Here is a 7,304-nt window from a genome sequence, read left to right as displayed (position 1 = left end):
ATATTTCATTCATTAATGGAACTCCTATTTCTGCACAAAATATTTAAGTAAGATTATTCAATTAATTGTTTTACTCATGAAAAGTCATATTAGAAGTATAATTTGGATCTTACAGAGACTAAATTTGTTTGCATTTCTAAATCACTAAGTTTAATTTCCCAAATTTTATTCCTGCCTTCTTTTCTCAAGTCACAACTCATCGTTGGCCTACTTTATTTGATGAGACTGGAAAAATTGTAATTTTAAAAGGCTTCCAAATTTTAAAAAGAAAATTATGAGTAGGAGTAGAGAAGTGCATAGAAATAATGGAAAGCTAGAATTAGAAAGTCTGTATTAAGTCTGTATGGAAAATATTTCCTTTTCAAAATACATTCACCCTCTATAGCTTTGGTAAAGGAAGCTTCCCAGAAGGGAGACTACAGGTAGAGTAGAGTAGTACAGGTAGAGAGAGAAGAGATTGGAACTTATGTTTGACTTTGGTTCTGAAAGTTGCTGTCCTTTTCAATTTTTTTTTTTTTTTTTTTTTGCATTCCTTCTGAGCCATAGGACAAAAAATGCTTTGTGAAATCCTGACTCGTGTGTAAGGAAAAAAAAAATCCTTTCCCTTGATTTCTCATATCAAAGAGACTGACTTTTTTTTTTTTTTTTTTTAAGATACCTTTCTTTGAAAAAGGAGAGAGTGAGAGAGATCTTCCATCCTCTGGTTCACACCCAAAATGGCTGCATCTCCCAGGTTTGGCCAGGCAGAAGTCAGGAGCCAACGACTCCATCTCGGTCTCCTACATGGGTGGCAGGAGCCCAAGTACTTGGGCCATCATCCGCCGCCTTCCAAGACATGTTAACAGGAAGCTGGATTGGAAATGGTGCAGCCAGAACTCTAACTGGGATGTTAGTGTTGCATATGGCAGCTTAAATTTCTGCTCAATAACCCTAGCTCTGAGGTTGACTTCTATTTTTTAAGTATTTCTTTTATTTATTTGAAAAACAGAGTGATCTAAAAAGGGAGTATAATAAAAAGATCTTCCATCTTCTGGTTCACTCCCCAAATGGATACAATGACCAGGCCTGTGCCAGACCGAATTCAGGAGCCAGGACCTCCTAATAGGTCTCCCATGTATGTGGTAGGGACTCAAGCATTTGTGCGATCTTCCACTGCTTCCCCAGGTGCATTTGCAGGGAATTGGACTGTAAAACAAGCAGCTGGAACATGAATCACCTTTCCTATATGGGATGCTAACCCACTGCATCACAACACCAGCCCCATGAAACTTTTTATCAAACTGTAGCAAATCCTTTATTACAAATAATTAAAAGTGTCAACATTTCAAACAGTATCAAACACCACTTCATATCTCTAACACAGAGCAGAGTAGACATACAGGACTGGAACTGAGTGAGCAATGTTGAATTTCGAGCGTCTGAGCACATCACATGTTGAGCAGACAAAGCTTAGATGTCACATCCCCACATTATCCAATTGTGTGACTCAAACATCTCATCCTCTCAATGGAGACACAGTTTTTATTTCGTATTTTAAGTGCAGGAAGTAGAGAGGGCTAAAGTTCAATGAGAACATACCAAACTCAATTCAACTCAGTTTAAAAAAACAAAATTAAAAAATTAGTTTTTAGGGGAGAGGGGAACAGGCAGGCATGGGGTGAGAGTCAAAACTGTGACAAGGGTTGGTGGCTGTGCATGGCATGTGGTAGCTCTGGAAATTGTCATATGGTACTTCAAAATAAGGTGGCTTTTGTGGCTTTTAATATGATTAATATGACTCAAATTTAAACTTTGTTCAAAAAAAAATTAAAGCCTTTAAGGCAAGCATCCCCTGAGGGAAAAGTCATTTGTTATAAAATTGTGAGAATACCCAAGCAAGACCCCACTTGAGATTCGTCAGCATGAATCTGAGAGTTTTTGTCCACTGTTTTTCAGAATTTAACTGGGTCTTGATGAAATAGGAGCTGCACCTGCCTCCTGTGTCTTCAATGTTGCCTTTCTCTGCATCCATCCTGGATGGAAGACAAATCGTATCTCGCCCTTTCCAACCTCTTCTTTAGACTGCCATGCACAGTCCAGAAAAGCCACCATTACATGGTCAAACTTGGTGTCCCAGAAAAACTGCAACCCCCCAGAACAGTATAATGGCAGTAGCTCCTTAGATTTGTCTGTCAGAAATTCCAGATACGAATGGTTTCCAGAGGGCATAATGCCTCTGAAATTTCAGACCCTTCTCATTAGCCAGGACACAAAGCAGCAACACTGCCCCAAGCAGCATTAATCTCATTCCATTCCACTCACTGGTCTTCTTCAGCTTGTACGGATGCATCTGGGCATGATGCATCCAGTTTTCTACACTTTTGAGCTTGTCATCCAGCTCCAACTATTGTCATTTAAATTCACTGTATTCTCTCTGATACTGAGCTTCCTCCTGATCCAGTCTCTCAGCCTCAGCCTGGCCCTTCTCCAGATTTTCTGCCACTATTTTGGAGTTCTCTCCCAGATCTTCCAGCTCCTGGATCTGCCCTTCCTCCTGCAACTCCGGTCCCTTAGCTCCTATCGCAGCAGTTCACTGTTATCCTCGTTCATTTGCTCTAAGATCTCCAAACAGTGTTTGCAGTTCTGACACTCGTTTTCAGTGTCATGAAGCTGACTGTCCAGCTGGTCTAAGACAGCGTTCGTGCATTCTTCACACAGTGGATGCTCCACCTCTCTCTGTCCCGACGTGATGTCAAAAAGGTCCCCAATGACGTCCAGTCTTCCACCGAGGTTCTCCATGGTGGCTCCATCCAAAGCTTCCCCAATCGGAGTGAAGCTGTTAGCACTTTCTGTAGACATCATCTTGGCTGTAGGGATGACTCGAGAGGCAGCGTCCTGGCGAGTTTCAATGAATGATTCCTCTCTTGAGTCACCCTCTTCCTCCTGGGTCTCCCCTGGTTTGACGTGGGCTGTGGCAAGTAATGGAGCTGTGAGCTCCTGGATGGTGACACGATCCAGAATCTTGAAGGAGGGGTTGGCTGCAGCGCTGGCCCTCTTATTTTTTTATTATTATTATTTTTTTTGACAGGCAGAGTGGACAGTGAGAGAGAGACAGAGAGAGAAAGGTCTTCCTTTGCCGTTGGTTCACCCTCCAATGGCCGCCGCTGCAGCCGGCGCACCGCGCTGATCCGATGGCAGGAGCCAGGATCCAGGTGCTTTTCCTGGTCTCCCATGGGGTGCAGGGCCCAAGCACCTGGGCCATCCTCCACTGCACTCCCTGGCCACAGCAGAGAGCTGGCCTGGAAGAGGGGCAACGGGGACAGAATCCGGCGCCCCGACCGGGACTAGAACCCGGTGTGCCGGCGCCGCAAGGTGGAGGATTAGCCTATTGAGCCACGGCACCGGCTTACGCTGGCCCTCTTAGCTCACCTGCACAATGCTGCTGGGTGTCTTAGACCCCTCCATCCCTCAAGACCCTAGATCCAGCAACTCAGGTTCAGTCTACCACAGGAAAGGGAGTGGAGGGTGGGACTATAGCCTCTGGTCAGCCCCGGAATGAAGCCTCCAGTATCACCATCGCCCAGACTTTAGCTACTTCTTGGTCCACCAGCAGAGGAAGCAGACTTTAAAATGCAGAGATTTTGCAAAGGTAAATGCTTAAAGAAAAATGGCAGTCAATAAAACACGATCCATTAGTTATAGCTCAGATGATAAATGTCCCAGCACAGAAATAAGAATTCATGCAGAATAAATCCTCCAGACTTCCTTGGTCTTCCTGTAACTTGCAGTTTCTTTTCTCAGAGGCATTGGCGTGGAATACCCTAAGGTCATCAAGAGCAGCATGATGTCATGGCAGGTTCACTTGATTTGGGGAATTAACGTCTCATGAACTGGCCTTACAGGGCAATTTGGGAAGAGTAACTTAACCTCTCTAAATTTGATTTTCCTTCAAAGTAGCAAGAGAAAATAGTTTCCTTATGGAATGTTCATAATTTTCAAATTAAGTACAATATGAAAATAAAGCTCAGTAAATATTTTCTTAAAAGAAGTGAATCTAAGGACAACAAAAACAAAAACAATGACCTAGATCCCAGGAAATTTGCTGTGTTTTTTTTTTTTTTTTTTCAATTTTGTCCACGTAGAACACCATTAAAACCATGTTTGAGAAATTTACCTTCCAGGCTAAAGTGATTCTTAAAACTCTTAAATTCTTCCATCTAGTTTCTGATCATTCGAGTATTTATGTTTCACAGTTCAGTTTCTTTCCAGGCCTGTGATGAGTAACAATTTTGTCAGAATTAAAAGCAAAACCTCTATTCCCTTACCTCACTATTCTCGGGCATTTTCTGATGATATATTCAAGTAAAGCCTATTTCTCCAAACCACCTATTTGTATACAGCACACCATCATTCAGTATGTATAACATGATAAAAAGTCAATTTGATTATTTGCTCATTACCTATAATTTAGATAATTACACTCCATTGGGAGACATTTTCAATACAGTGATTATTTGAGTTGCTGCTCAGCTGTTACAGAAATTTAATGCTTCATTAGTTCTAAATACATGTGTCTGGAATTCTTTTACAGCCCTGAAGAGAAGCAATATGAACTTTTATATAGTTATCTACAAATACTTCCTTAAACTCAACTGGGCTTTGTTTATCCTCTGTACTCCAGAGGTCTCTGTTTCCTTGTGACTGTTTAACTGTATAATTTTCTGGTGAAACAGAGCCTTACTTCGCTTGGACAGTCCTTTAAATTTGGCTAAACCAAAAATATGAACTATGGAAAAAAAAAACATGCCTGATGAACCCAAGTATGCAGATACCAAAGATCAAATCCTACATGAACCTTAAACCCCCTGCGTCCTGGCTTGTCCCCAAGTGTCTTGTCCATTTACTGTTCAGCTGTAAGACAGATACCACCATGCCAACACTCAGGGTGAAACTTTGTTGACATCTTGACAATCTTAGTATCCAGACATAGAGATATTGGAATCCTTTTATGCCTTTCACAGCGACTTCATTTTTATTTTCTGTTGGGATTATTACAAAAACCTGCAGAAAGGAAATCATAAAGGAACAAAGCAGTTTTTCAGCAAATCTGAGCAGCCCTCAGGAATACTTGTATAATATTGTAATAGTAGGGTTAAGTAATTAATCTTAGAAATAAGATAAGCAAACTTTCTTTTTCATCTCTTGTCACAGTACAGAGTGACCTGATAAATATTAACTTAAAGGTGAGAGGCAGGAAGAGAGAGTTGAAGATTATTAAATGGATAAATTTCTCCAATAAATAGCCAGAAGCATGTTATTGTCTGAAGCCAACATATGTTGTTTATTGCTCACTTTGTAGTCCTTCGCAGGCTGTGGAGCTCTGCTGGTGAATTATTCTCTAAATGTTGCTCTTTCCGTTGATGGCTCAAGGACAAGATTACTTTAAGTTGATATTTGCATCAGCATCCTAAAGGAAATTCAGTTGGCAGATTGAAGAAAAAAGCATGGAGGAAGACAACTAGGCACCTGTTATCTGGTGGTGTCGCCCAGAATTCCTTGTAAGAATTAGATGTACAACTAATCTTAGTCCAAGAACCTTTAGAAAATGTTTAAAAAAAAAGAACATGGATACTGCTGAATAGTAATTATCTCTAATGTAAGAGGATATACAAAGGAAGAGAAATAGACAGGAAGACCATTGAGAGATTATGATTAGAGTGCAGAAATAAGAGTAAATCCTAGTATTCAGAGAAAAAATAGTTGCATATTATGTGGCTAATCAATTAAAAAGTATTGTAACAACTGTACTAAGGACATCCCTATTACACAGTAATCATAATGAAGACCATGAACTATAAAATGAGCATGTGCCAACACGAAACAACTTTTTCTATTATTGTGTGCGTAATGTGTCACAATGTGAGTATATCCATGCCTTTACAAGTTTTTCATAATATTTCATCTCTTAAACATTCTATTTCATGCATAATAACTTAAGTTGTTATATTGCCTGAGGTAGGAGAAAGGTTAAAGAATAAAAACTGGGGATTGTTTTGTGCGTGTTTTGGTGACATGATATCACATAACTTATTATCCATAAATACAGCATTGGGATATGTGGAACACAGCTTAAAGTCAATTGTTTAAAACTCATAATCTGATTTTTTGTAGTCACTTAATGCATTGATGCAACATGGTACCAAGAATTTATGGTATTAATTTTATAAGAATATGAAACTTGGTCTCAGGAGGTAGCCTTACTGTGCAAAATACTCTACTAGTTATTCAGTTATATTATGTGTTTCAACAGATTTGATTTTGCACACTTATTTTTAAACAGAAAATTAGGTTTCTTTGCTTGATTTTTATAGCAAAATTAGCATATTCATAACAGTGAGATATAATATCCATATAATTGGAACTCTGCTCTAGAACTTTGATTCAGTTTGTCTTAATGTGTATTCATGAAAGTATAACAGCTAGTGACATTGCATAATCTGCAACTACCCAAGATGTAAGCGGGTAAGTATGCTAAAGGGAAAATATAATTCTGAAAATTGAACCAGGAACAGAAAGATCATTCTGCTGCTTAAGAGGTGTGGCTGAGTGAAATTAAGTTTTCCATTCAAAACATTCCTGCTTTCTGTTGATTTTTCACCTTACTGAAAAGATTGTTTTGAGGATAAATTAGAAGATGTATATAGAGATGTCTAGAAATGTGTTTAATTGTACATTCAAATCATTCCAGCCTGCTCCTGTTGGCAAACTTTTTAAAATTATAAATAAACATAATGTAGTTAGTAGTACCATATGAAAAGGAAGATCAATACATATGTCTGTTTATACTATTACTATCATAGTCACTGATTTGGTCCAGAATCCTAGGAATTATAGTAGAAATATAACATGTTGTCAGTCTTAGAATGATTCTTATATATTATGATATAGTTAGGTAAGATTTCATCTAGTGTGTTAGTGTATCTAAGTTATAAGTATTTTCTTTTTATGTTCATTTATACTAGCTCTACAACCTGTCTTGGAGAACATATCTTCTATTTCTGTCCTTTGGGACAGTTGTGTAATAAGAATATTATCAGCTTCTTGACATGCTGGTAAAAATTGTGTATGCACCAATCTATTCCTGATACTTGTATTTGTTGAGGGGGGAAAGTTGTAGTAAATATATCTATTCAATTTCTTTAATGACTGTTGGTGCATTCTGGTTTTCCTTTTCTTCTTGAGTCAATTTTGCAAGTTAATTATCTTTCTAAAATAGTACTCAGCCTTAAACATACATTTTATATCATTAGCTTCTGGCAAATATT

General features: G+C 38.8%; 1 pseudogene; it reads right to left on the bottom strand.

Annotated features, from left to right (window-relative positions):
• Nucleotides 1-1,843: 1,843 nt before the first annotated feature.
• Nucleotides 1,844-2,856, bottom strand: LOC100344760 (beclin-1 pseudogene; annotated as a pseudogene).
• Between the last annotated feature and the right edge of the window lie 4,448 nt (nt 2,857-7,304).

The sequence above is a fragment of the Oryctolagus cuniculus genome, chromosome 17 (genome assembly GCF_051225735.1).
Source record: "Oryctolagus cuniculus isolate XC-2025 breed Fujian yellow rabbit chromosome 17, ASM5122573v1, whole genome shotgun sequence".
In the NCBI taxonomy this organism is placed as follows: domain Eukaryota; kingdom Metazoa; phylum Chordata; class Mammalia; order Lagomorpha; family Leporidae; genus Oryctolagus; species Oryctolagus cuniculus.
The sequence above is the reverse complement of the archived record's forward strand: the minus strand, read 5'-3'. Positions and strand labels throughout refer to the sequence as shown.